Consider the following 27,180-nt stretch of genomic DNA (forward strand, 5'->3'; position numbering starts at 1 on the left):
AAGCAAACTGTGGTCACAATACCGTGGAATACTATTCAGCTATAAAAAATAATTCAGACCAGATACATAGTACACGGCAGAGAACCCCCAAAACAGGCTAAATGAAAGACGCCAGACACCAAAGGCCACGAATTGCAGGATCCCACTTACAGGAAGTTGGGAGGGGGGGCGGGGAGTGACAGCTGATGGGCACAGGGTCTCCTTTTGGGGTGATAGAAATATTTTAGAACGAGACAGAGGTGCTGATTGCACTAAACACACTAAATTGCCACTGAACTGTTCACTTCAGAGGAGTTCATTCCATGTTATGGGAATTAACCTCCATTTTTTTTTCAAGAAAGGGAGGATGCAATTTGGGACGACCCGAAGCCCTGGAAAGTCCATTATCCTACTCCTGACATTATATAAGTGTGAGGCTGGCGATGCAAGGGAGGCGGCGGGAGGCAGCTGCGCTGGCCAGGAACACAGGGTGCGGCTTGAAACGCTCGCGGTTTAGAGTAACAGGAAGCCTGAGCGGCACCGTAAATCAGGATTTTTTGACTGGGCTGCTTGTACTGAGCAGAACAAAGTGGATTGAATGTCCTGAGTAGGTGCGAGTCCCCATTGCCAGGCCCTGCCGGGGGTGGGGGGGAGGCCTCTAATTTGACACTGGCCTGAAACTGAAAATCGCTCAGCGAAAGTGAGGTTTCAACATTTTAAGGAAAATCGAGCTGGAACCGGCATTAAACATGAGCCAGAGGATTTCAGTAACTGCAAGGAAAACACAGACGGACAAATGTCTCGCGTGGCTGCAGCAGCTGGGGGAATGTTTCCTCTTCGGGGGCCCTTTAGGAGCTCAGCGCTGTGGCTGCCGGTGACGAGGCTGGGCCTGGGCTGGGCAGTGTCTGCCTGCTCATACCAGCTCCTCAAGCCTTGTTATCCATGCCACCCCCCACATCGTCCCCTGCTGGACTCTGTGGCTTTGGGGTGATGGCACTCAAAGACTGGACCCCAATACTTCTGGATCTGGGCTGGCTGGAAACAGATACATGGGATTCGTGTAAAGCCCCAGAGTTTCCTTCCTGCGCCTCTGAGGGTGTACAGTGCTGCCTGGGCCCGTGGGCAGCCTCTCTCGGAGACAGTCTTCCCCTCTGCATAATGCGGAACTGACACCACCACACTGTCTGTTCTGAGAATCAGACTGAGGTTTGCGCTCTGGTCTGTCTACCTGGCATGCTCCTTCTTCCTTTCTCTCACAGGCCAACTCCATCATCCTGTGAATCTTACCTTGAACCTGACTCTCAGGGCTGCCTGTCTGAGCCCTAGACTGGGATAAGCTCCTTGTTAGACCCTCTCCCCATGTCCCCTGCTGTCAATCCTGTGCTCCCTGGAATTATTTATCCACGCCCCCCCGTCCCGGATAATCCAGGGTGCTCTGCCATCTCAAGGTCCTTAACTTAATCACATCTGCAAAGGCCCTTCTGCCAGGTCAGGTCGCAGATCCACAGGTGCAGGGATTAGCACACGGACATCATGGGGGCCATTATTCTGTCCACCACCAGCAGGAAAGCTGCTCTTTCATCTTCGTCCAAAACAGACACAATTTATGGCCCAATGGAACTGGCAGCTTGGTAGGGGAGAAAGATAATAAAACAATTGCATGAATAATTGCTCTAAGGGTGCCTAACCTTTCTATCTCAGTGATGACAATGACAAAAATATATACAGCATTTACTGTATGCCAGGCTTTCTGTTAAATGCCCATAGACACTGCCACATTTCAAACAATTATGTTAGAGGGTGAGTCTTATTAGTCCCACATCACAGAAGTGAAAACTGAGGCTTGGGGAGGTTATGATAGGCCCGTGGATTCATAAGCTTATGTAGACCCAAAGCTGGGTCCAGAGTCATTGAATTGCAGTGCGTTGAAATTCACTACTTATATTTAACTCTGCAAGTTCATAATCATTTTTTAAAAATTCAAATTGATTACCTTTTGAGAATTGCAAGCAATCTATTTATCAACTTGAGAACCAGGTAAACAAAATGAAAGACTAAATCATGTGTCCTCTCTCCTGTGTGAACCACATCGCTGGGTAACCAAATGGTAGACAAGGGGAAGCATCTCTGTATAAACCTACTCCAGCTAATAAATGAAAACAAAATAACAGAATCAGAACATCATTCTTGTGCAGCCCCTCACGAATTACTGGAACAGCATTAGGCACCAATGGTTGCTAAGATCAAAACAGAGTGGCAACAGAGAGAGAATCCAAGGAGAAAAAATCAAAAGTCCCTCCAGTGGCCAGGGAAAGGCCAGTTGTGGAAATACACAACAGTAATTTTAGTCCCAACAAGTATACATATGTGTGTGTATGTGAACACGCACCTGGACAGGTGTAAACGATATGTGGATACTTGATGGAGATAAATTAATTTTTCTCATGCTTTGGAAGCAGAACATTTCAATAAGCAAAAAGGAAATGAAAACCCTAACATTAATCTAAAAATCTCTTTTTTTCATAATAGACCCATCGAGCATGGATTGCCAAGTTGCATTTAATACAGGCATTTTGTTGCCAGGGCAATTCCATTGTCCTTTATATCTATTTTTGGTTTTGATCCTTGAGGCAACTAATATTCATTTTCAGGAAACAAACCTATGAAAATTATACCAGCTTTTGTGCAGCATGCAAAGTGAGTGCATGCAGGTTCTGCATTTCCAGGCAGCGAAGGGTACTCTGCACGGCTCTCCCTGAATTCCCAACATCTGTGGGTCGGCAGGAGAACTAATTCTTCAGGAAAGAGCCCCTACCCTAATTAGATTTCACTTGGCTTATTTGTAAATCTCATTCACTGACTTAATGAGAAACAAAAGTCATGTGATAAAAGAGTCACGAGCAATAAAATGTTAACTAAATTTATACAGCAGAGGGCCTGAAATTTTCCCCCCATATCAGCAAAACTGAAATCCACAGTGGAAACAGGAATTGCTATAAATGGCTCAGACCTAGGCATGGGGACCTTTTTATATTCAGGATGTAGCTTACTCCTGAGAAAGCACATACCATTTAGGCATTTAAAGTGCTAGACATGTCCAAATCTTTACTCATTGGGAGCAGTAATAAGAGCTAAGAGTTATCACTTACTTCCTACGTGCCAACCTATTCTAGTAGCTTTAAATGCATTAACTCATTTCATTTCATGAAGCCAGGCTATTATTATTCAATTTTTACAGATGGGAAAACTGAGGCTCAAAAGGTAAAGGGAGTTATCCAAAGTTGCTCAGAAAATAATTGCCAATGATGAAGTCTAATCTCCAAGTCAAGAGAGTCAGATGCAAACACTTCCATTACTCCTAACACTTAAAAGTCGAGGGAGGGTTCTCTGGTGGTCCAGAGGTTAAGAATCTGTCTGCCAGTGCAGGGGACATGGGGTCAGTCTCTGGTCTGGGAAGATCCCTCAGGCCACAAAGCGACTAAGCCCGTGCACCACAACTACCGAGTCCATGCTCTAGGGCCTGAGGGCCGTAACTACTGAGCCCACGTGCTGTGACCACTGAAGCCCAGTGCTCTGGAGGCTGAGCTCTGCAACGAGAGAAGCTACTGCAACGTGAAAAGTAGCCCCTGCTCGCCACAACCAGAGAAAGCCCACATGCAGCAACAAAGGCTCAGCACAGCCAAAAATAGATAATTGTTTTTAATTGAGAGAAGTATGTTTTATTTTTCATTTTCTTTTTTTTTTTTTAGTCAAAAATTAGCTTTTCGAATTATTATAGAACAATTCAAGAAGGTGACTGCATGTTGGGATTCCCTTGGATGTCAGTTGTAGCTTGACTACAAAGACTCCTTCAGCCATATTTTTGGTGGGTTTCATCAGAATATCTGAATTTCAGTTAATGTCACAGGAGAGACAGGTCTTCATGTTTGTCATAGGGGAGCCTGGGCTTCAGCACATCCGAACAGATGTGCTGAATAGCAGCACATCTTCCCCGACATGGCCTTGCAGCCACTGTGGGGATGAGAGGAGGGATGTTCCCAAGGGGAATGCCTGCAGTTTGGGTGGAAACACGTACTTTCGAGGACAAGGCTTACCCCAAGTTAACAGCTTTACTGAGCCCTGATCTCACACAGTCACCCCAGGAGCCCTGAGAGGGTAGCACCATCATGGTCTCAGCTACTGGTTAGAAATATCCATTGTGGAAGGACACACAAGTCCATGATGGACCAGGAATGTCTGACCCCACTTTCCTTCTGCTGCAGGGTAGCCCCTCTGCTGGGCCTTTGAGCTAAAGCTTTCAAGGGTATTCAAGTCCAGACAGAGAGAAAACGGCCCTTGTGTTGTCTGCTGCTGTGTCCCGGGCTGCACGGGCACCTGATGTGTGGTGCCCAGCCTCCTCTTTACCCTAGGACACCTCTCCCCTGGGGCCGGAGGTCCCTGGGGATCTGTCCATCCAGCTCCCCGGCCGCAGATTGGACCACTCAGGTGGTATCTTCCTGGAATTCTGTGTGCAAGTGGACATCACTGGAGCCAGCACACAGAAGCTTCCCCAGGCATCTGGAGTCCCTGGGTCCAGGTATGAAGATGCCCACTGCTGGCTGGTTCCTCCTTCCTAGAGTCTGAATGTTTAGTTCTTCTTCTGAGTCTCCAGCATCCTTCTGCTAAACCTTGCTCTTGTTTTTCACTCCTGTTTGGAAATTTAGCTGAACTCCTAGATGTCAATGCCGGAAACCCATCAACCAGCCTAACTCCAAAGGCCATTCACTGACCCGCCTAACTTTAGGAGGACTGACAGGGTGGGTCTGGCCTCAGTCACACCTGGACTGGAAGCTGCTCGGAGTCTGTCCCTTTCCTTCTTTGATACCACTTATCTTGATCTTGTTCTTGAGTAAAAAGGAACCCCAGCAACATCAGGTCTTATTGGTCCATGAAATGGGGGTCCCTGAAAAGGGAGCCATGCCTCCCAACAGTGCTGGGAAAGGCCTGGGGAAGATGAGGGTTGGCTTGGGATGGCCCCATGTCTATCTCTGTAGCCCTTACTGTGGGAGAGGAGGGGCATAGAGTGCCCAGAGTGGTTGGGCCCAGGGCACACCCTGTCCAAGGGCCAGGAAGCAGGGCCAGGCTTACCTGAGATGCACAGATTACTGTGAAATAAAATGTCAACTCTGAAGGAAATGATGCCAGACATGCCCCTTCCCACATGCAAAAAACAAGATCACTCTCATTCCAACCAAAGGCCCCATCTGAGGCCACCGAATCCAGTGTGAATGGCAGAGGTTCTGAGATAAATCGGAGCCCAAGGATGGATGGAGTGCTCAAGGAGCTCCAGCAAAGACTGTCTGTGGGATCTGGAGGGCTTGCATGAGAAAGAGGACGACCTCCCAGGCACCATGAAGGATGGTGGGCCCCGCCGGGCATCTTGCAAAGGCCCACCTACCCTCCAGGCTGGAGGGCTTCCAGTGGGTGAGCAGCAGGAAGACGGTCCAGAAAGAGCAGTGCGTCCAGGTGACAGTCACCCCAGAGGGACGGGAAGACAGCCCTGTAGAACCAAGGAGCCAGATCCACCTGCTAAGCCAGATCTTCCCTGGGGAGGGACTGACTCCACACCTTTCAGGCAGAAAGTAGACACTAGTGTCCCCAGGAAGGACAGCAGCCCAGCCTGGGGGGCCCAAGGAGGCTCCAGTTGGGAGCCTCTGGCCAAAGGGGTGGACACTCATGGCATGAGTATGACTTCCCAGCATGGGGGCAGGTGTTCAAGGGCCACAGGGGTCCACTCTGCCCACCCACCCACCTGCTAGCCCCCGGCCTACCCTCCAGCACCTGAACTGGGACCTCTTCCCGTTGGGCAGTCTTTGCCATCTACACACCACAACCACACGCATAGGAACACGTCTCGTTTCCTTTGTTAAAACATTCACTTTTTAAACCTTAATGTGAGTTTGATCTGTGAGAAGTGTTTTTACAATGCAAAAGCACGAGTCAGCCACATTAGAGCCTGAGGCAAAAAGGAAAAATCAGTAATACTGATCCTGCCTTTGTTTTGTTCACCATGCATTATTTTTTGCATTTTTATTTTTCAAGTGCTGCATTCAAGTCATATTTATCTTGATGACTGGCTTGTTTGGGGCCTCCTTAAATTTTGCACCCATGGCTCGTGCCTCCCCCACCTCCCCCAGTCCCTGCTCTCCATCATCATTTAAACAAAGCTTTAAGATCTGCAGGCATGTATCACCTAAGCTCCCCTCCATCCTGCATGGTTGGAAACACTCACTTCACCTGCCTAAAATAGAACCAGTGACACAGATGAGCTTTTGTGAGTCTGCTGGTCCAAATCCCTTGTGTCCAAGCCCAGGGCCCACAGCCATCTGAAAGCAATGCCAGCCAGGGCCCAGGTCTGCCGAGCACCACCCTCCACCCGGCCCCTCCATCGCCTGATGAATCGGGGATGAAAAAGGAAGTCAGGGCTGTGGTCTCAACTTTCTGCCAGCTTTGCTTCATTTCTGGAGGAGCCAACCATTTCTGGCCAAGGAGGGAATCATAAATTCCACTGGGAAGGAGCCTGGAGCTCCTGAGCCATGGCCAGGGCGGCCCCTGGGGAGCGTGAGCCTGGCGGGGAGAAGTCACAGCAAGTGCCCCTTCTGCCTCCCCACGCCTGCGCCCGGCATTTTTAGGCAGTGACATCACAGCATAGAGACCACCCCTGAAAGGAAAAACAAGTCACAAAGAGGGCAGGGGGTAGTGCGAGGGGAGGAGCCAGCCTTCCTTTGCCTTGGTGAACACAGTCAGCTCAAGAAGGAAGAATTCTCCAGGTTATAAGGGTGTTGCTTTAAGCTCAGGCCTGGGTGCCAGGCCCCAGCTGACCGTGAGACGCATCACCTCATTTAAGCCCTCCAAGGAAGGCGCTGTTTCATTCCCATTTTATACACATGGAGACTGAGGCTAAGAGAGGTTATGTAATTTGCCCAAAGTCTCTCCCTCAACAGAAAATGGAATCAGGATTCAGGCCCAGGTGGCCGCCTATACAGACACTCTGTGAACAGACTGGCAAGAACTCCAACCCTCTCTGCCTGTCGGAAGCCCCCAGCAATCTGGGCCAGAGGTCAGATGCATGTTCCCCAATCCCCTGACTCCAAGAGTCCCAACACCCCAAACCCCCATTCCTCCAAGCAGGGGCCCCTTCCCTCCATAGGCCTCCTGCTGCCCACTACCCACCTTCAGGCTCCCAGACCTCCCTCCTTCCCAGACTTTCTCTTTTACCAGATCACTTGAAATATCTGTGTGGCTGGGTCTGTGCCCCAAGCTTGCACCCCTCATGCCAGAAAGTAGTTGGCCCTGAGCGGATGAAACCCAAGATAGATCTGTCCACCCACGTGTGAGATTCCTGCAGAATTATGTGCATTTTTTGGTGGGGAGAGGGGGGCTTAAATATTTCTGATGGAACCAGACCAGGTCTGGCAGGAACCCTTCTCTGAATGGGCCCTCCACCCAGATGCTCCATCTCACAACTTATCAATTAACTGTCAATGAAGAACCCACATTCCTGCTCAGCCAAGAGATGTACCACCCCCAGAATGCATACAGTACTCCTTTCCAAAAGTAGGAAAAGAAGCTTTCCTACTGCAAAGCCCATTTCCTGCTCAGACCAGGTGGAAAATCTGCTAAACTCAAAAGGTCAAACCTAGTTTAATTTTATACCCTTTTGTTAAGAATGTTCCCTTAAAAAAAAAAACTCATGTTTCTTTCCAACTTTTCAAAAGTTAATTCATGTGGAAGAAAAAAAAAGATTAGGATAAAATTTCAAATATTAAATTCAAATGCAGGATTAATGACTTTTATTTCTAAGCCCAAGAGGTTGTCTGGAATTTAGGACATTTTTGGAGTAGTGGAGACCAGACATAACCAGATGCGGTTGTGTTTTGGACCAAGTCAGCACAAATTTCATACCTTGAAAGATTATATCCACGTCCATCTTAATACAAACAGTCCCCCCCTTTCACAAAACTCTCCATCCGAAATGAACCCAGAGCCATCGGCTTGAAGACAAAGACTAAACACTTTCTAAATGTAAGTGAAAGTAGCTGACGACTGCAAACCCGAATTAAATACCCACTACCCGCTGTAATTCAACCGTTCCTCCGCATCTCCCCTCATCCTCTCCTCAAACGCACAGGCACCTGAACACAGCCCAGTGGATGGGGGAAATGGCTAATCTGAATGAAGAAAAAGATAGCCTTTTCATAGTGTACAACTTCCCTGAGTTACTAAATACCGCAATAACATACCTGGTAAGGTATCTCAAGAGTCTGAAGGTATTGAACAGCCTCACATGTGGGCCCCTGGCTAATTTTCCAGCCAAAGCAGTTTGGATTACTTAGGATAAAGTCTACACTGAGGTTGAGATGATTTAGCCCAGTTCACAGATGAGCCTCATAAAACAATATCAGGACCTGAGTGCACAGAGTGGACAGGGAGCAGTGGGAAGGTGCTGGTTGGCTGAGGGTCCAGGGCTGGCTGCAGGAAGAGTGTGCTCTGAGGAACATGAACACTCCTTGAAAAAGAGCTCCGTGATCTAACGCGTTTGGAAAACACTTCACACTCTAAGACCAGAGCCAGCAAACTACAGCTCAAGGGCCAAGTCTGGCCTGCCACTTGTTTTCATAAATAAAGTTTTACGGGCGCAGGGCCATGCCCATTCATTTCCATATCATCTATGGTGCTCTTAGGTGACAACAGCAGAGCTGAATAGGTACAACAGAGACCGTGTGACCTGCAAAGCCTGAAATATTTACCAGCTGGTACTTTAGAGCCATGATTTGCTGACCCTGCTCTAAAGCCATCTCAGAGATTCACAAATCACATCAGCACACTAGACACTCCAAGAAATTCAGCAGCAAGGAAATCTATTCCACTTTGCTTAGCATAATATTTCATAAGCATATTTGATTAAAATAAAAACATTTTCCCCCCATGAGATACGCATCAATTCCTCTCATAGAATGTGCTTCACACGCATTTTGGAAAATACTGAGGGGTGTGTGTGTGTGTGTGTGTGTGTGCCAGAAGGAGACATGTTAACACAATCTTCTCTTTACAGGGGAAATGCTACACATGTTTTCAGACACTTGGTGGTCAAACAGGCAGTGGACACAAGAACATTGTCAAAGTGGTTCTACAACCAGCTCTGGAGATGGATTTAACCCCACCAAGCCACACACCCAAATCAGTTCAGTTCAGTTCAGTCGCTCAGTTGTGTCCGATTCTTAACGACCCCATGAATTGCAACACACCCAAATAGAATGGCTCAATTTGTTTGCAGGGAGAGAAAAGATTTGATGTCAAACGATTTGACTGTTTCCAAGACAGACATCTCCCTGTTATTAAAACATCAGGGGAGCAGCTTCATGACATGTCCCCGTGGGGAGGAACAAAGAGGAAGCAGACACTGGACTGTGTGCTCCCCAGATTCCTGTGCAGAGTCCTAACGCCAGTACCTCCAAATGTGGCTGTATTTGGAGACAGGTCTTTAGAGAGGTGATGGAGTCAAAATGCAGTCACTGGGGTGGGGCCTGATTCAACAGGACTAGTGTCCTTGTAAGAAGTGGAGATCAGGGCACAGGCACGCACAGACCAGGTGAGGACACAGGGAGATGACCCTGACCGCCAAGGAGCGAGGCTGCAGGAGGTAACACCCTGCCGACATGTGATCTCGGTCTTCCCTGCTCCAGAATTCAGAAAAAGTTGGCTTAAAGCTCAACATTCAGAAAACGAAGATCATGGCATCCGGTCCCACCACTTCATGGCAAATAGATGGGGAAACAGTGGAAACAGTGTCAAACTTTATTTTTCTGGGCTCCAAAATCACTACAGATGGTGACTGCAGCCATGAAATTAAAAGATGCTTACTTCTTGGAAGGAAAGTTATGACCAACCTAGATAGCATCTTGAAAAGCAGAGACATTACTTTGCCAACAAAGGTTCGTCTAGTCAAGGCTATGGTTTTTCCTGTGGTCATGTATGGATGTGAGAGTTGGACTGTGAAGAAGGCTGAGCGCCAAAGAATTGATGCTTTTGAACTGTGGTGTTGGAGAAGACTCTTGAGAGTCCCTTGGACTGCAAGGAGATCCAACCAGTCCATTCTGAAGGAGATCAGCCCTGGGATTTCTTTGGAAGGAATGATGCTAAAGCTGAAACTCCAGTACTTTGGCCACCTCATGCGAAGAGTTGACTCATTGGAAAAGACTGTGATGCTGGGAGGGATTGGGGGCAGGAGGAGAAGGCGACAACAGAGGATGAGATGGCTGGATGGCATCACTGACTCGATGGATGTGAGTCTCAGTGAACTCCAGGAGTTGGTGATGGACAGGGAGGCCTGGCATGCTGCGATTCATGGGGTCGAAAAGAGTCGGACTTGACTGAGCGACTGATATGATCTGATCTGAAATGTCCTTTGAGCCACCCAGACTGTGGCGCTTCGTTGCAGTTGCTCAATCAGACCCATACAGCCAACAGGGCTTTTGAGCAGAGAGCTTATGCAAGGCACCTGACATCTCACAGCCGCCTGTTATGAGCAGTGCCCCAGAGCTAATCTTCACACAGTCAGCCTGCAGTGAGAGCCGAGTTCCAGCCAATGGACTTACTAGCTGTGAGAGTTTAGGCAAGCTGCTTACCCACTCTGACTCTATGCCTCTTACTCGGTCACATGGGAGCAGCGTCTTCCTCACCTGTGCACCTTCCCCAGGTGCTTGAGAAGGTGAAGTGAGGCTGTGCACTGGGAATCAGCACAGAGGAAGCACTGGGTGAGCAGCAGCTCTCATGAGCACCGTACTCCTTCCATCCTGAGGCCACCTTGATGGGGATCCAGCACCAACTTATGAAGGGCTTTCATGGGAGGAAAGAGACCCTAGAATATATATAGTCATCAGTGATGAGACGCACACTGACTAGAGAAACACTCCGACAGGAGGGAAAACAGACATGTGTTTCTGGGCTTTGAGAAAAGATATTCCTCTTAGTTGTGTATCTGTGAGAGGCGCCCACATCACTGACTGTGGAAGTGACAGTAACACAGCTGTGCCAGGCTCTGCTGGATGGCCTTGGATGGTGCACCCCAAGTCTTGGTCTAAGACATTACCCGGAAGCAGGTAACTGATTCAGCAGTAATTCCTGTGCGACTGCACTGCTCCAGGATGGAATCCAACGGGAGGCAATTAAATTATTGCATTATGTAATTTAAATTATATTAATATAATTATTTTATATTTATATTTATTATTTTATATTAATATAATTATTTTATATTTATATTTTATTGTTTTATATTTATATTTTATTATTTTATATTTATATTTTATTATTTTATATTAATATAATTATTGTATATTATGATATATAATAATTAAAAGAGCTATAGACACAGAAACGCCACAGGCTCTACTCTAGGCACAAACTGGGGGCTCTTCTTAGGCCAAGACAGGCAAAAATCATGTCCTTATGCACTGATTTATTAACCATTAAACAACTATGAAGTACCCATATGTTAACAGGCAGTGAGTCGTCAGTTGGGCAGCCATGGTCCTTGCCTCCCAGGGGCTTACAACCCACACGTGTGCCCAGTATGGTGAAATACAAAACAGTGACCAGACCCCATTCTGCAGGTCAGGGAAGCTGTCCCCGAGGAAGGGGTGTTGAGAGGGGATCCAAAGGATGAGCTCCAGAGGCAGTGTGGGCGAGGGAGGAGGGTGTGCCGAGCAGATGGAAAGTGCAAAGAACCTGAGGTAGGACAGAGCAGTCATCTGGCCAGGGGTCTAAGAGGAAGGCCCTGCCATCAGAGAACGAGCTGGGAGAGGTGGGCTGAGATGCTGGAGGGTAACCCCTGCTCCCCTTTCTTGACTCTCCAATAGGATCCACAAAGCCAAACGACACAGCCTCTCCAGCTGGGGGAGGGTCTCCAGCTCCTCCTCGCTTTGGCCCAGGGGCTGTGCAGAGTCCTCCCTGGGACGGGCTAGGAGTCTTGGCTCAGCAGACCCACTCACTTGGCTCACATCTGAGCCCAGCGTGGCAGGAGGAGCGCTCTGCTCCCCAGTCACTGGGTGCTTCCCTCTGTCTGAGACCTCTTCAGTGCATCACTGGCGCTGCAGGTCAGTCTACGGCCACAGCCAATCAACCCCAAGGGAGGCTGGGCTGTGGAGGCTGGGCTGTGGTGGTGGCGGTGTCTCCAGGCAGAAGAGCGGGGCTCTCTCCGCCTCTGAGATGGGAGGTGGGGAGGGCCTGCAGCTCACCTCTCTGCTGCGGAGGAAGCTCTGGCCATAGAAGGGCCAGCTCTGGGGAAGAACTTTTTGGGCAGGAGTCTTCCTGCCAATCACACCACAGGGGTCACAGGGAGCCTCTTCCTGCTCACAGGGAGCCCGTCTCCAGGCTGGCCAACCCTCTATGGGGGGGCAGGGTGCTCAGAGACCTCTTGGGTTTGACTCCTGAACACATCAAAAGTACCTACGAAAACAGCTCTGCACAAGTGAGCTCACCTCCCGTGAAACAGGCACCATAAAGTGCTGAGACCAGCACCCACACAGAACAGCGCTGGATAAGCCTCAGATACATCATGAGATGGTTGATGGCATCACCAGCTCAATGGACTGGATTTGGGCAAACTCCGGAGATAGTGAGGGACAGGGAGGAGGCCTGGCGTGCTGCAGTCCAAGGGGTCACAAAGAGTTGGACACAACTTAGCAACTGAACAGCAACACATTGTGTAGTAGAATATAAATCCATAAATGTCATCTGATGGTCTTACTAGGGGATTAGTCATTTTACTCCCTTTTTCTTAAACCTAGAAGTCAGTCTCTGTGGTTTTTACCGTTTCATCCGTTGGCTCCAGGAAACTCCCTGGAGAATCTGCTCCAGCCTCTAGCAATAAGATCCATGTATGTTCTTGCCCCAAACACTGCTTAAGTGCCATGGACATAGTAAAGGTTACTGGTTAAAAGCATGAACTCCAGAGGGAGATTGACAAAATAAAATTTGAGCTCTGGACACTAACCAGCTGTGTCACCTTAGGCAAGTCACTCAACCCCTCTGACCCTCATTTCCTCATGTACAAAACAGGGATGACTGCAGTACCTACTTCACGGCTGTCGTTAGGATTTAAAGACTCACTCTACTAGGTTACTGGAACAGGCACATAGCTTGCAGGGCGTGCTTTCTAATACTATTACTGCATGGCACTTCTAGGGACCCTGCTCAGATAACGCACGTCTTACATACTGTACACAGACTGAGGCCCAGGAGCGAGCACCAGTGTCACGTTCATTACCGTCACAAGTGCCCCATTACCTGAACTGATCAGTTTCAGAGTCTGGACAGTGAGAGTGCCGACAGTGGATGCGAGTGTAGCGACCAGTCTGTTTCATGGCCCCTCTGATGACAAAGCGGCAGCAGCCATCCTTCCAGCTGGATCCGGGAGGGGCCAGGAGCCAGGACACCCACCCCTGAGGCCCTCTCCTGTCTTGGGTGCTACAGGGAGAGGTGGGCCCCTACGTGGCTCGGCCAGGCAGGGGCTAGGCAGCTCCCCCCTCATCTGGATGGTGTGCTCCCTGGGGGCCCACAAGGCCCCCCCAGCAGGCCCTCAGGGCAAGAGGAACAGGCCTGGGCTCCAGCAGGCTTGACATTCCCACAGGCGCCGCTGCCAGGACGGCCAGTGAGCCAGAGCCAGGGGGCCTGGAGTCAGGCCTGGCCGAGGCAGGGGAAGTATGCGACATGCCCATTTGTTCCCCTGCCTCGGGGTCACAGGAGCTGGAACAGGCCAGCTTGCCTCGAGCCATAGGCCCTCAATCTGTCATGACATCCCAGGAAAAAATACAGTGAAATACTATTTTTTCATCTCGTTTATTACCCTAACAAGACTTAACCCGGAAGCACCACTGGCACTGAGTGGCGAGGTGCTGCCATGCCCATGGCACCCAGCGTGCCCGTGGCACAAGAGCGCTGACTGCAGGGCCCCTGGCCGTGGTAGCCTGGCCCGCTCCAATGAGATGGTGGGCACGGGAGGAGCCCGGCCACAGGGGGACAACTGCCCTGCAACGGCCCCGCCCCCGCCCCACAAAGGCTGCCATCACAGTGACGTCAAGGGACTCCCTGGCGTGGCGTCACCGTGCTGGGTGGGGCCACCCGCTCGGGAACCCAGAACCAGAAGTCAGCTGCTTCTGGGCCAGTCTTCAGACCAGATGGATTCAAGGGGGGACCGTCCGAAAGCTGTGCCCCTCTCCCACCGAGAGCTGGTGTCTGCACACTGCTGCGGTGGGAGCCCTGGACTGAGGATGCAGTGAGCAAACAGTCCATGAAGTCAGCATTGCCCTCTGAGTGTCTGTAGGTCCTGCCACTTCCTGGGTCCTCCAGGATCAGGTTGGAAGTGTTCCAGAGAGCCCAGTAAGTGCACCCTGGGGCCCATGCCTGAAAGGTGCTCTTGTGCTCCTTTTTTCCCTGTCTGCGGGCCACGGCTCTTAGGAGAAACAGCACAGAGTGCATTCCCACCCAGAAGGCTGCATCACACGGGGTATTATTCCCCCATAGCTGAAGCTCCCTGGGCTGGAGTAGGGAAAAAAGGCAACTTAAGATAACGCATGGCTCACGTTATCTCCACCACTGGGGAGCAGGATGAGGGGCACAGTGGCCAGGAGTCATTCCCCAAATCACGCCGGGCAGTGGGGACGGGGGGGACCCCGGCAGCTGTGCCCCTCCGTGAGAGCCTGCACCGCACTACAAGCTGGCTTCGTTGTACTGAACAGAAACCAGGACATCAGTATCTGAGATGAGCCATTTGTAGAATTTGGTTTTCTCCCACAAAGGGCTGAGTTCCGCCTCTCTGAAACCACCGGGCTCCCCTCTCTGCCATAAAGCGTGGGGTTCGTCCTTGTGAGTTGTGCTAGTGCATGCACTGAGTGTCCAAGCCACGGGGACGACACAGAGAGGGTGGTGGACACGGCCCCTCCCCACAGGGACAGACACCGGGGGCTGTGTGTGCATCCTTCGGAGACTCCCGGACCCTGGGTGTCATGGTTTACAGGAGAACAGGAGTCAGCTGACACCATGCATGGAACTGGGGAACGCCCCGCCCCTCCCAAGAGCACTTCCCGAGGGCCCTCTGTCCTAAAGGGATACAGAGCAGCTCAGGCTGGTTTCTGTCTCTGATTCCTGCCCCCACGCCTCAGCGCTGTACTACCTAGGAGTAAATACACTAGGCAGTTCATTTGTCTCTAACATAAAGTTTTTCAAGCACTCTCCATGTGCTAGGTACTGTTCTAAGGACTCTACAAGCATTAACTGCATCAATAACAACCTTAGAGGTAAGTACTCTTACTCGTTGCCTCTTACAGATGAGAAATCTGAGGCCCAGAGATGTCAGGGACTTGCCTGAAGAAACCCAGTGACGTAATGGTAGAGCCTAGATTCCAACTCAGGCATCCGGGCTCCAGAGCCTTGGCTGGTAGTTGCATAAACACAGGCTGATTGATTAGCATGTAAGGACCACGCTGGAAACATGGGAAGGTGGGAAGTGACAATAGGTCACTAGCTCCTGCTAAGCCAGCAAATTTTTTAAAAGATTTCCAACAGGTTCCAATCCACTTGGCCTGGGGTGGGGCCCAGGAATCAGTACTCTTTAAGACTTCCCAGATGACCCCACCATGCCGCCAGTTTGGAGAGCCTCTGCTCTTGGAAAGAGGCTCACCGCACATGTGCTATGCAACCCTGGGCCATGCGCTTAGCCTCTCGGCCTCAGCCTCCACATCTGGGGAATGGGAATGCTGTGGCTTTGGTGACTGCAAGGAGCCTCACGTGTGCACAGCGGCAGGGGCCTGCCACACACTGCCAGCTCCTATCACCAAGCACAGGAGCTCTTGGCACCCAGGCAGAGACGGGCGCACCAGTCTGCTCGGGCAGCCGTAACAAAGCACCACAGACTGGAGCTTAACACTGGAATGAGCCTCTAACAGTTCAGAGGCTAGAAGACTGAGATCAAGGAGTTGCAAGGCTGGTGTCTCCCGAGGCCTCCCTGGCGTGTAGACGGCCATCTTCACCCTGTGTCCTCACACAGCTGTCCCTCTGTGTGTCTGCGTCCCCTCTCCTTCTGAGGACACGAGTCACAGTGGATCAGAGCTCATGTTAACTCGGTACTTGTGCAGAGGCCCAGTCTCCAGATACAGTCAATCCTGAGGTCCCAGGGCTAGGGCTCCAATACATGAATTCTGGGAGGTGGGGAGGGTGTTACAATTCAGCTCAGAACGTGGACAGAACCTGTCCTGAGGTGCTTTCTTGGGTACACAGCTGAGAATCCAGAATCTCACACTGCGAGGTGGGTGGTTCTCACTTAAGAGAGCATTTGACAATCTCTGAGCCTGGGTTCCCGATCTGGGCTTTGCCCCTGCCAGCCCTCCGAGGGTTAATCCAAAGGTCTCTGGAGTTGGGGGGATTTACTGCCCCCGGACCTTTATCATCTCACCCTGACGTTGAGGGCTCACATTTCCCACTTAATTACTTGTCCTGCAATCAGAAGAGATAGCTGGCTCTGTGCTGAGTTGGCTGCAGCTGTGAACTGTTTATTTACTTTTCCTCAGCCTGAGAATGGCTATAATTTAAAGGTTCAGATCTCAGCTACCCTGCCTGGTGCAAACCCCGCTTAAACACTTCCATATTGCTCGGGTGGAATGCGCTGGAAGCTGCCCCCACTCCCCTCCCCGGACAGAGAGCACTGACGAGGCAGGTGTTCCTGGTTATGGAGGCCGCAGGGCTGGGGAGGGGGGAGGCTGCCCACCATGACTGCCGATTCAACTGTCCACCCCAAGAGCTCGCAGGAAGCCTAGAAGCCAGAGTCGGTGTGAGGACTGCAAGACAGCAGAACGGACTGGCCCCAGACCACCCCACTCCCACCACAGTGGTCCCGGCCACAGTGGAAGCCACCGCTCTCACTAATTCCTGCGCCAAATGGTGTAATTACCACTGAAGTTGTCAAATGGCATCCAGATGGTCTCGCCTTTCACACCAGCGGTTTAATAAGCTTTTAGGCGTGACCTTGGCAGCTTGTGCTCCACCTGCACACCCCCTGGTTTGTGAAATCCGAGCGCACAATTAGATCAGATAATGAGTGCCCAGGCCACCAGCCTTGAACTCTGCAAGCCCTCTTCAAGGGGCGCCCAGAGAGTCACCCCATGCCACTGACAAATGGCATGTGTCCCACCACAAACGGAGGGCCCCTGTGCATGGCCCCCGGAGGCCTGCTGGGGAGATCACAGAGACCCTGAGGGGGCCAGCGGCACATGTTGGGGGCCAGGCAGCTCCCCAGCAAGCTGTTTCAAGAGCTGAGTTCTGGCAAACCAGAGGCTTGAACCTGGCCATCTCCTCTGAAGACCCAGGCAGCCCATCAGGGAGGAAATGCTTCTAATGCTGCCACCCCATCAAGGGGGAACCCCAGCATGGGAGCCACCTGCTGCCACAGTGTTGCCCCTTCAAATACCTTGAGCCTGAGTAACTCCAGAGCGAAGCTTTCAGCGACCGTGCACTGAAGAGTCACATCTCACTGTCATTTTGAAAAGTCAGTTATTCTTCCCCAGCGTGGGGCACACTGCTCTGGTGTGCACACAGCTAACAGGCCTACAGCCAGCGCCAATCCCGGGGCTTCACACACAGTGACTCATCTAATCCTCAGATGACCTGGGTGCTGCCTTTATCCTCCATTTAGAGATTAGAAAACTACAGGGAGGGAAAGTGACCTGCCCAAGGTCACACAGCTAGGGAGCAGCAGGAACCGGATTTGAACCCAGGTGAGGAAGCAGACATCACGAGTGCACACAACTATGATCCCATTTGCGTAAACAAATAATAGTTATCGTTTCATTGTTATGCCTGTAGGAAAACAAGCTACGTATTTTAAAGCTTCAGGATTTGTGCAGAGGTTTAGAAAATGACAAGCAGCCCAAGGAGAGCCCCCACACTGATCATCTCAGTGCTCTGCCAGACCCGAGAAAACGAGCAGATTGAAAGAAAAGAGCAAATCAGAAGCGTGCGCTGTGATGGGTTGGCGCAGAGGGCAACCGGAGAGGAGCCAGACACTTGAGCTCTTGGCCAGGGAGAGAGGTTTCTGTGGGACAATCTTGTCCCCAACCTTTGCCAGGTCTGGTTCCCGCAGACCTCAGAGAACTAGGGGAGGCCAAAGCACAAAGGGAAAATGCAAAATGTCTTTGTTCCGACTCCCTCATTGCATTTGACTCTTTCTAGGGCATCAGCATTCCCCTCACAGGCATCCTGGGTTTTCATGGACCCATCTCAAGGTGGCATTGAAAACCTACTCTTAAGACTGTACTGTCATTCTAAGACGTGAATGACTGACAATTTAGGAAAACGAGATTGCAGTTCAGGTTACCGCCTTAAGGTCAATTTGGCATTTCAAATAAAGACACCTTGAGAAGACTCAAGACAAACATGATGCATGGAAAAGTCATCATTTTTGCTAAAATAATGGGAGGGACACAGTGGCTTCTTAAAATGCCTCTGCAAACAGCACGAAATGTAGAGCAAAGATGATGTGACTTGGGGTGAGCAGACACCCAAGGACCACGCCTGGCCAGGCTGGGTCCACACTGCTGGGAGGAGGAGTCTCTTCTGTTCAGGTTCTGGGACAGAAAATTCTAAGGAAGCCTACTTTATGTAAGTGGTTCATTCCAGGGGTGACATCACCTGGCAGGTCACAAACTTACTCCAGCGTGAGCTGGGGGACTCCTGGCTACAGCATTAGGACTCTGAAGCCACCGCTATGAGACACATGCAAAAAGCCAATCTGTCTCAGAACCCTCCTGGCCCAACTAGGTGTTCACAAATGGGACATCAGTGGTGGACCCACCTCACCACCCAGGGTGTGTCTGCATGTGTGTGTGCCCCTCTGTGTATGTGTGCTGGTATGCACAAGTGTGCATGTGCATGGGTATGTGTGTGTTATGTGTCCAAGTGTGTGGATGTGATTGAATACGTGTATGTGAGTGTGTGTGTTCCTCTTCAAGAGAAAAAAAGTCTCAGGAAGACAGCATGAGACCATTTGGTCAGCCACCATATTTCACGTTTTATTGCACCCCTGCTTTGGGAAAACATAAGCCAATAAACGTGAAACCAGCTCAGAGCCTGCAGCTTCCTGCTTTGGGCAACAGAAACCCTGGGATGAGAGAGGACTGCGAGATTCTGACAACAAAGCAGAAGTTCATAAAAGACAAGAACCCGAACTCTGAGGGCTCCACTGGGCTCCCCTTCCTGCTGACTTTCAGAAAAGGGCATAGGAGCTGGACAGACAGGGACCGAGCCTGTCCGAGGTGCCCCCCTCCCCCATCACCCAAGAACCTGCTGACTGCTAGACAATCAGGCCGCCGGCTCCGGCCTCTCCCACCAGCTCCATGCCTGTCTTTTCACAGACTGGACGGCGGTGTGGATCTCCCAAAGGCCCAAATTCAAATCCCAGCCCCACGAGGCATCACGAGGTCCTGGTGCAAGTGAGGAATCCCTCCCGGCCCCTGCAGCTTCTCTATCTGCGGAAAAGCTGGACCACCACCACTGTCACCAGCCCTGGTTCCGCCTGCGGGCCTCTGCATCGGACTGCACTTGCTCCTCGGGGACCGGTGACGTCGGGACTAGTGCCTGGCCTCACGCAGGAAGACCCGGGCACCAGAGGAATGTGGTGGGACCGTGTGGGGCTGAGTCAGCGCTAGAACGCCGGCTGCCTCGGAAGGCTCGCCCCGGCACTTCCTCTGCTGCCACCCCCATTCCCAGGAGGGGCTCACTGCCCCCATCTAACGGGTTGCCTCTGACGGGTCTTGCAGGATTTCGTCCTCACTGCTGTAAGGTTTCCTCGTGAGAAACACGAGCATTTGCCTAGTCTCTTCTGAGTTGGACACGACCAAGCGTGACACTTCTCTCACACTTCACTTACTTTGTTAACTCACTATGTCCTAAGAAGGGCCAGTCTCTCTCAGGCCCTGACACATCAGCTCTGAGAATCCCAGGCTCACTCCACGTTTCTCGATTCAGGGCCCCAGAGAACAGCAAGGACTTGAGTCCCTTGTATTACTGTCGATATTTGGAAACTCCCAATGCAAAGAGCTCTGGCTTCTAAAATGAGGCCTCAGAAGGTGCTCAAAACAGCCCGTCTCAGCTTTTGACTCCAGCCCTCTGAGCTCAGCGTGGTCTGCCCCGTGTTTACGGTTATCAGAAGCTTTGTGAGGAAGGTTCTGTCGCGGAACATCACTATGGGCAGTGGGAATTAATCCTTTCCTGAACCCACTGTCTGTGCTGGCTGTGTGCAAAGCACCCTAGGATGTCTCCTGACTGCCCTGTAAGACTGATAACATCATCCCCAGTCAGTGGAGGAGACTGAGGTTCTGAGAGGCTCCAAGACTCAGGATGACCAGGACGGGTAGCAGTGGGGACGAATCTCAGCCTGTCTGACTCCAGAGCAGGCCCAAGCTGCCAGGCCAGCCTTTCCCCAACTGTTCCAGGTCAGAAGAATTGCCCGAGGCCTGGTGTAAACTGCGTATGATGGATCCCAGCCCACTTGAATGAGTCTGATTCTGAAACCTGCGGCCTGAGGTTCTGCATCTTCAAACAAACAGTACTGCCCAACTCCATCACAAAAGTAGATTAATTACCGCTTCCATGCATGTTCTGTGGCTTGATAAGAGCATCTTTCAGATGTTAGCACTGATGGGAGGTGGGAGGACAAAAACCTAGCCCAGGCCAGGCAGGCAGGCCCTCGCCCAGCCCTGCACAGCGCCCCCAAGGGCCGTGCGGGGCACTGCGACCCCCAGCCCCCTCGGCAGGGAACCCACCCGCTGCCCCTACAGAAAGAATGGGCGGAAACTGCAGCAGGCAGGAACTCACCCCTGCCATTTCACAGAGCTCTGCTGGGGAGGGCCCGCAGAGGAGCTGAAAAGGCCAGGGACGTGAGCCGGCCGCGCGCGGGGACCTGGCAAACAAAACACAGCCCCCCCAAAGCAATCGCCCGCCAAAATCTGCAAGCTCATCACGGTGCCTGGAAACCTCGGTGGGGACACAATACAGGACGCATCCTGCTCGGCAGAGATAAGAGAATTCCCAGGTTCTCACTGCCCAGCCTCTCCCTGGGGACAAAAGAGCTGGCAGGGAGCTTGGAGGAACGTGAGAAAGATGCCCGAGGCTAACACTGCCGGAAGCTCCACACGGCACTCTGCACCCTGCACCTCTCACCTCTCACCCTGTTCTTCTCATCTCTAACCTGTCACCCCGCACCTCTCACCCCTCACCTCTCACCCTGTTCCTTGCACCTCTCACCTTGCATCTCTCACCCTTTGCTCATCCCTGAAGTCAGCCCTCTGACTGACTAATCTTCAAGCACACCCTACCTCTGGCTGGTTGTGGGGCGCTGGGCAAGTGGCCTTGCCTCTCTGCTCCTCAGTTTCCCCACCTGCAAAATGGGGCTACAGGTGGGACCTACTGCCATTCCCTCCTCCAGGTTTTGGGGTGATCAATGTTGCGTTTACGTCCTCAGCACTTTCTCGTGTCACCTGGTCCAGCCCTCAGCCAATCACAGCTCAGTTTAATCCAAATGCTGAGTGTTTGCGCAGGTCACAAATGATTAAAAAAAAAAAAAAAAACCACAAGCCTGAAAGCCAGTACTTACAGCACACTTCCCATATGATGCCCTGGGAGGGTGGTGCTGTCGTCTGATCCCCAACAGTCGAGGCCACTGACATTCAGAGAAGTCAAGCCATCTGTGCAGTGTCACCCAGCAGTCACCAGGGAAGCACGTGCCTCCCCAGTGCAGGGACCCAGCCCTCAGGACCTCTCCGGGAAGTCCCTTCCCCTGTTCCCCTCTGTGTCCCCAGAGGATGCCAGCAAGGCAACTAGTTGATGGGGGGTTAGAAAGCAAAAGTCTAATTGACTCAGATTTCATTTCCCAGGTGGTTCTGAGCATGTGGTATCCAGAACAGGCAGGATGCGGCTCCATGCTTGTCGAGGTCGAGGCTCCTGCCTCTCGAGGGACCCATGCTGCCCACAAGGTCTGCTTCCTTCCCACCAGGTACACTGAATGAGCTGGGGGCAGAGCCAGTGTGTCTTGGGGGAACTCAACAATAAGGGGTGGGAGGCAGAGCCCAGCTAGGAACCCAGCACCTGTCCCTGCTCGCCAGGCAGAGTGGAGGTGCTGACACCCTCAGAACCCTAGTGGGGCCACCTGGTTCAAAGTGCACTGAGTCCTTTAGTCAGGACAGAGCTGACCCCGTGAAACAGAAGCCCGGGGTGGGCAGGGGGTGCAGGGGAGTCACACCTCCCTCTGCCAGGCTGATGCCCAAGAGTGCCTGCCTCTCTGACATGCTGCACATGCCCCAGGGCACTTGAGCTCTGAGAACCTCCAGGAGCCCCATGAGTTGCATATCCTCTCTTGTTCCCAAGTCTAGAAGGTTCTGGAACCCATGAAAACCAACTCCAAAGCCCAGAGCCTTCTCCACAATTCCAGGGGGAGGGAGATTTTAGGTCTCTGTTTAGAGCTCTGAGAGTTCCTGTGAACCACATCCCACTGGAAAGTTTAGAAGCCCTGCCCTGGAAGCCACCACTTCCTCCCTCCTGGTGCCCTCCCTGGGAGGAGCTGCTGAAATAAACAGGAGTGTGGGAAGGGGGCTGTGGCAGACCTTGTGGGTGTGCTTCCCACAGTCTCTGATGCCCACCTTCTCCCGACTGTGTACCTTACCAGCCTCCCTTGCAGCTAGACTCAGTCAGTGACCCACTTCTGACCCATGAGATGTCAAAAGAATCTGTTGGGACACTTCTGGGAAACCTTTTGCTTTTCTGATAAAAAGACTGAGACCCTGCTGGTGCAGTCCTGGAAACCTGTTCCACCCCTTCCCCTCGAATATAGATGTGATGTCTGGAGATACAGCCGTCATCTTCAGACTGTAACAGGACAGGCAATGGAAATGTGGCAGACAGAATGATACTGCCCCATCCCCCCACCCCCCGACAAGAAATGCTCACATCCTAATTCCCAGAACCTGCCAAAATGTCAGGCAATATGGCAGAGGGGAATTAAGGTTTCTAATCAGCTGACCTTGAAATGCAGAGGACATCCTGGACTTCCCCACATGAGCCCAGTGTAATAACAGGGTCCTTAACAGTGTGAAATGGAAGAAGTCAGAGAAGAGCTGTGATGAAGAAAGGGGGAGATGCAGAGCTGGTCTGGAGGTGCAGGCAGGAGCCAGGAGCCAAGGGGCACAGGAGTAGGCCAGGAGGAACAGAGCCCCGTGAGGTCCACGCCAGACTTCTGCCCCCTAGAACTCTGAGAGAAAACATCTGTGTTGGTTTAAGTGGCCAAGTCTACGGTCATTTGTCACAGCAGCCCCAGGACCCTGACACAAGCCATATGAGATGCTGGCTTGCCTTTGTTGAGCAAATGAACCAAGGCCAGCAGCTGCCTTCCTCCAGACGTCTTGTTGTGTGAGGAGAATGACTCCAGGCTGGCTTAAGGCACTTCAAGGTGGACTCTTTGTGATGTGGAGCTTAACACATTTCTAACTGGCATTTGTGTCAGCTAGGGAAGCTTTCATCTCAAAATTCCTTTTGTGAGAGGGAAACACCATTGCCAGCTAACAATATGACTTGAGCCCCAGGACAGCACCCCAAGGTCTGACAATGGACACTGGGCGGCCCGGGGACCTGTCCAGAGAAAGGAAGGCATAGTGAGGTCAGAGTTCCCTGAGCAACTCTCTTCAGAAAACTTTCCCTCCATATAACGCCCTAAAGCCTTCAACATTCTAAAATGAGAAATGGAACGTTAATTAAATGTTTGTTGAACCATAAAGTGGATCTAAGATGAAAAAGCTGACTGCAATAAACAGAAGAGTGACCTTGTCTGGGCAGTGTGGCCATACCATGGCAGGGTCCCCGTGTTCATAGTGGCCCCCCGAGAGGACTGCATGCCACTTCTCCAATTTAATGGCCGCTCAGGATAGGGCTCCTTGTGTCTTACTTCTATGGCAGACTGTTCATCATTGACGTGACCTCGCTGACAGCCCTTTTCAGAAATACAACTTTACTGTAATGTAATTTCTGAATTGCATTTTCCTAACCTATTTTATCACTCACTTTACAACTGGGTTTTGAGGAGTGGGCTGTGGGAAGATGCCGTTGCTTATTTGTGACATGCAAAGAGCCTGCGAGTCAGGAAGGAACATTTGTTGGGGACCCGCCCTCTCTGTGCTGGGTGCAGGGGAGCCAGGACTCAGGAGAGGGTCGCTCGGCGCCAGAGTGGGCAGACATTTGATACTCACTGCTCCCGCCCAGTGTGGCCTGACCCGGTTATGGATGAAAGAGACGTCCAGTGAAAGGTCTAGCAGAAGCCCGGCAGGTGACCAGCGCTCAGCAAACGTTAACTATTGAAATGCCTTTCTCTGCAGCACTCCTGGCAGCCCTTGAGGTAAGTCTAGAGAGCATTCCCACGCTCCAGGCCAGGAATCGGAGGCTGAGCAGGGTTCTGGGACAGCAGGAGAGTGACTGCTCTCCACCCCCACCAGATGCACCCGCCCACCGTGGTACCACCTTCCTCGTTGCCCCTCATGACAGCCCTGCGAAGGGCCTTGTGCTGCCCACCATTCTGAGATGCGTGGAGACAGGTGTGAACACAGACAGCCCGATGGCACTTTCTGGGCTCTGACCTGTGACCTCACAGCCCGCCGGCCGCAGCAGAGCCTTCTGTGGCCCCAGAGCGCAGCGAGGTCGAGGAGGCTGTCAGCCAGGAGCAGAGAGAAGCCCCTCCCAGGGCCCGGCTCTGAGCTCAGGGGCCCGACTCACAGACAATCCCAGATTGACCGGGAGCCCAAGAGAGGTGTGGAACAGAGAAAGGAAGCAGTGGGCAGCCCAAGACCCACCCCAAGGGCCTCCCAGGCTGTGACCACAGCGGCCAGGCTGCCCTCCCCCCAGGCTGGCCCACACACCACCTCTGCCCACCCTGGGGAGACCTTCCTGAAGCCCCAACAGCAGCCCTGAGCCGCGGGGCTGGGGTCCTGGAGCCTGGGGAGAGTCTTGCAGGTTGGACCCCTGTCTGGTTCTGACACCATATGACTCTGGGCAAACCCCCAACCTCTCTGTGCCTCGAATTCCTTCCCTGTGAATTGAAAGTCATAAAAGAAGCCCCTCGCTTTTAAGGGAAGCGTTGGCCCCAAACAACAATCCTTTATTTTCCCGACTGGTAGAGACATATTAATTCACTTTATTTTGAAAGAGGCCATGAGTGAGATATCCAGAATGTGAAGAGATAAACATCTCATCAGAAGGGTTTCTGTACAGAAAAGTATCTCTTTCCGCTTCGCATCAGGAGAGCGTCACGTAATCGTCAGATGTGACCCGCGCCACCTCGGCCCTCTGCTGGTCGCCCAACCGCATCTGTTCCCCACCCCATTCCTCCCTGTTGACAGGATTCTGGTTTTGTTTGGCTTGGCAAGCGACCCGACTAAAAATATGCAGTTTCCCAGACTCCTTTGCAGTGAGTGGTCAGGTGACATGGTCCCAGCCAGGCGACGGAGGTGAGCTGCCCCGAGGGGGCCCCTTCCAGAGGACAAGACAGAGCAGCGTCTCCCTGGCCCTTTATCCTTCTTGGAATGCCAGAGTCTCAGAGGCGTGCCACTCACCTCAGACCTGAGCCCACAGGTCCAGAGCCCCGAAGATGGAGAGAACCAGGGTCCCTGCCCGGTCCGCCACCCCTGCCTCCCCCGCCGGGGACAACACCCCTCTGTTATCTGCAGCTGACCCACATGCACCTGAATACTAGGGCCTCATCATTGAGAGTAAACACAATAGAGGTTAGACAGGCCGTCTCCATGGAAATAACTCCCACCTCCCTGCTGTCTAGCAGAGAGGATTGACATCAATACCACTCAATCACAGCGTTCTCTTGTCTTCTTTGGAGCACTGAAAAGTTGGTGCCTCTATTCACTGACGTAAGTATTTTATTTGGGCTTGTTTATCTATTAATTTTCTTAGTGAAACCAGCCTTCAGGTTTCCCAACGCACAATGTGACACAGATCGTAGCGCCCCTGAGCTGTTGCCTCCTCCCGGGGTGCTGACAGAGGGAGCTGGCCACTCAGGATAGGGGCTCGGTGTCTCTGTCCGTGCAGCTGGGATGCCCAGATGGCGCCTGCTCGGCTCTGGGAATGTGGAGCTGAGCTGAAAGCAGCTACCTGCCCCGACCTCGGTGATCTGGCCAAGGCTATGGTCTCTGATCACGTGCCCCCTCGTCCACCCTCCCTGTTTCCCGTTCCGTCCTCATGCTCCCTTTGCCCAGGCCAGTGCTGGGGATGCCGCTGCTCCGTCCCCACCACAGGCTGAGCCCCTCACATCTCCACTCAGAAGCTCATCTTAGGGCTTCCCCCAAACCCCTTACCTACACATCAGTGCCCCATCCAATGCTCCCCCAAAGCCCGCAGCTGTCCAGCACATGTCTGGCCTCCCCATGGACTGAGGGCCAAGACAGAAACCACCTTGTCTGTTGTTCACAGCTGTAAACCCAGAACCACCCAAGTGCTGGGCAGAGTCGGGCTCCACAGACACTTCCTCCCCTGGAACGACTGCCTGCTGACCAAGAGCGGGGACACAGTCATTTCACAGTGGCTGCGGTGGAGGGCCGAGGGTACAGCAAAGCCTCGTCTTACCAGGTCTGTGTTTTCTCTCCCACACGCCACACCCTCACACCTCCCGAGCTTGAGGAAAGGCTGAGGAGCATCTCATCACGTGGGCCCAGGTGTCGTGCTGGGAGAGATGCTCACCCCAGGTCACCTGGAACAGCCCAAAAGGACAGGAAGGAGAAGCGAAATACCCAGAATCCCCTGCACATAAGCCCTGAGGCAAGGAGGTGAGCCCCTCGTTGGAGGACAGGGAACCACACTGGAGGAAAGGGAAGAGCTGGTGCAAAGGCACTGAGGCCTTGGAGGAATGAGAGTTGTGGGTGTGTCAGGGAGCACAGCGAGGAGGACTGAGGCTAGACAGTAGTGGTGGTTGGTTTTTAAAGCATGAGATTATCATTAACTCTGTTTATAATAATGACAATGTTTGTCCAGCACCAACTATGTTCCAGGCACTTTGCATCCACCATCTCAGTCCCTCCAACCCCCAGGAGGCAGGCCTTACAATTATCCCCATCTTTAGAAGAC

At 52.0% G+C, this 27,180-nt stretch overlaps 1 long non-coding RNA gene across 1 annotated transcript in view; it reads right to left on the reverse strand.

Annotated features, from left to right (window-relative positions):
• The window catches only part of LOC101908086 (uncharacterized), a 149,329-nt gene that overhangs the window by 110,546 nt on the left and 11,603 nt on the right, over positions 1–27,180 (reverse strand). The window lies entirely within an intron of this gene.

The sequence above is a fragment of the Bos taurus genome, chromosome 18 (genome assembly GCF_002263795.3).
Source record: "Bos taurus isolate L1 Dominette 01449 registration number 42190680 breed Hereford chromosome 18, ARS-UCD2.0, whole genome shotgun sequence".
Taxonomy (NCBI): Eukaryota; Metazoa; Chordata; class Mammalia; order Artiodactyla; family Bovidae; genus Bos; species Bos taurus.